The sequence below is a fragment of the Microtus ochrogaster genome, unplaced genomic scaffold, assembly GCF_000317375.1.
Source record: "Microtus ochrogaster isolate Prairie Vole_2 unplaced genomic scaffold, MicOch1.0 UNK99, whole genome shotgun sequence".
NCBI classification, from domain to species: Eukaryota; Metazoa; Chordata; class Mammalia; order Rodentia; family Cricetidae; genus Microtus; species Microtus ochrogaster.
The window spans coordinates 213,892-216,415 of NW_004949197.1; positions in this window are offsets into that span (position 1 = coordinate 213,892).

Below are 2,524 nucleotides of genomic sequence, written 5' to 3' on the forward strand. Positions count from 1 at the left end.
GATGCTGATGTAGGAAGATGCCCATAATCTTAACACTAGGGGATATTGATGTAGGAAGATGCCCATAATCCTAACACTAGCAGATGCTGATGTAGAAAGATGCTTGAGGCCGTTTAGGTAATACAGTAAGACCCAATCTGGGGGGCTTGGCATAATGGCGCATGCCTTTAATCCCAGCAGTAGGAGGCAGAGGCAGGCAGATTTCTGAGTTGTAGGCCAACTTGGTCTACAGAGTGAGCTCCTGGACAGCCAGGGCTACTCAGAGAGGCCTCGTCTCAAACAAGAAATAAAAACATTATGATTATATTAGTAAGTAGGCCTTTGGGAGGTGAATAATCATGAAGGCAGAAAATGGAAGCACTGTCTTTGCCAAAGAAGTCCTGGAGAGCCAGGTGGTGGCACACGCCTTTAATCCCAGCACTCGGGAGGCAGAGGATCTCTGTGAGTTCGAGGCCAGCCTGGTGTACAAGAGCTAGTTCCAGGACAGGCTCCAAAGCAACACAGAGAAACCGTCTCGAAACAAACAAACAAACAAACAAACAAACAAAAAAGACGTGAAGAACTTCCTTGTCCCTTTTCCACCCTGGGAGGGCACTGTGAGAAGGAACATTTTATGAACGGAGAAACAGACCCTTCACAGACACCAAAACTCCAGAGCGCCGTCCTGGGGTTCCTAGACTCCCTAACTATGAGGGGTAAATCTCAGGCATCCAGAAGTTCCCCAGTCTGTGGGGTACTAGTTGCTACATCAGCCCAAATAGACTAAAACAGCCATTGTTCTCCCACAGAAACTACTTCTGAGTCACTGAGACCAAAACACCTGGCAGCAACAACTTAAGCAAGGAAAGATTTATTGTGGGTTCATAGTTTCCATGGACTGTGGTGGGGAAGGCACAGGAATGGGGGCGTGTGGTAGAGGCTGGCTGCTCACATCATAGCAGGCCAAGGAGCTGAAAGCACCATCGGGGACAACAGGCATCGCCTTCAGACACCCGTCGCCAGTCACTTCTCCAGTTAGCTCGACCTCTCAGAGGCTACGGCCTCCCACACAGCTCCAGTAGTTGGGGAGAAGGCATTCAAAACAAGAGCCTATCTTGAGGTTACCGTAACACAAGCACACCAGCATTAATTCTCTCGCCATTCCTCAGTATGTTACTGTCAACTAGTGTGATGGTTTGAATGAAATGCCCCCATAGCCTTGTATACTCCATTTTTGGTCCCCAGTTGGTGGAACTGCTTCTGAAGAAGAAACTTGTTGGAGGAGGTGTGTCGCTGGGGTTGGGCTTTGAGGTTTCAAAAGTGTGCATCATTCCCAGTTAGCTCTCTCCTGTGCCACCCGCACCCAACTACTGCTTCGGCGCCATGCCTGCCAACCTGCTACCACGCTCCCTACCATGGTGGTCACGGACTCTCTCAGCAGCCTTCTGAGACGGTAAGCCCTAAGTTAACTCTTGTATAAGTTGCCTTACTCATGCAGTCTCATCACAGAAACTGAAAAGTACAAGTTGGGGCTGGAGAGGTGGCTCAGTGGTTAAGAGCACTGACTGCTCTTCCAGAGGTCCTGAGTTCAATTCTCACAACCATCTATGAGATCTGGTGCCCTCTTCTGGTGTGCACGCATACATGCGGGGAGAATACTGTATACCTGATAAATAAACCGTTAAAAAAGTAACTGAAACACATAGCAACTATGCTGCTACCTTTATTTTATTTTTTTCCTTTGAGACAGGATCTTGCAACATAGCCCTAGCTGGCCTGACACTCATAAAGATCTGTCTGCCTGAGTCCTGAGTTAAAGGCATGCATACCACCCCTGGCTTCTGTCTGGCTTTAGTAAAGGGTTTTAATCAGGCCTGGATAAAGGACTCAGAGGGTAAGAGCACAGTGATCTTGCAGAGGTTGGTCCTGAATTAAGTTCCCAGCACCCACTTCAGGCATGACCACCTGCAACTCCAACTCCAAGGCCTCCTACACCCTCTTCTGGAATTCCCCACGGACAAGTACTCAGATGTCACTCACCTATACAGACACACAAGTATAAAAATAAATCCTTAAAAATGATTCACTTTAATTTTGAGACAGAGTCTACGGTAGCTGAGGATGTCTTTTATTTTTTAATTTTTAAATCTTTTAATAGGCGGTTGAAGAGAAGGCTCAGGGTTAAGAGTTCTGGGTGCTCTTCCAGAGGTCCTGAGTTCAATTCCCGGAAACCACGTTGGCTCACAACTATTTGTAATGAGATCTGGTGCTCTCTTCTGACCTACAGGCATACATGCAGACTGAAAGCTACATACATAATAAATAAATAAATCATTTAAAAAGGGTGTGTCCTACAGTTTCTATTACTGTGATGAAACACCATGATCAAAGCAAGTTGGGGAGGACGGGGTTTGTTTGTTTGGCTCACACTTCCACGTCACTGTTCATCACTGAAGGAAGTCAGGACAGGAACTCAAACAGGGCAGGAACCTGGAGGCAGGAGCTGATGCAGAGGCCACGGAGGGGAGCTGCTTACTGGCTTGCT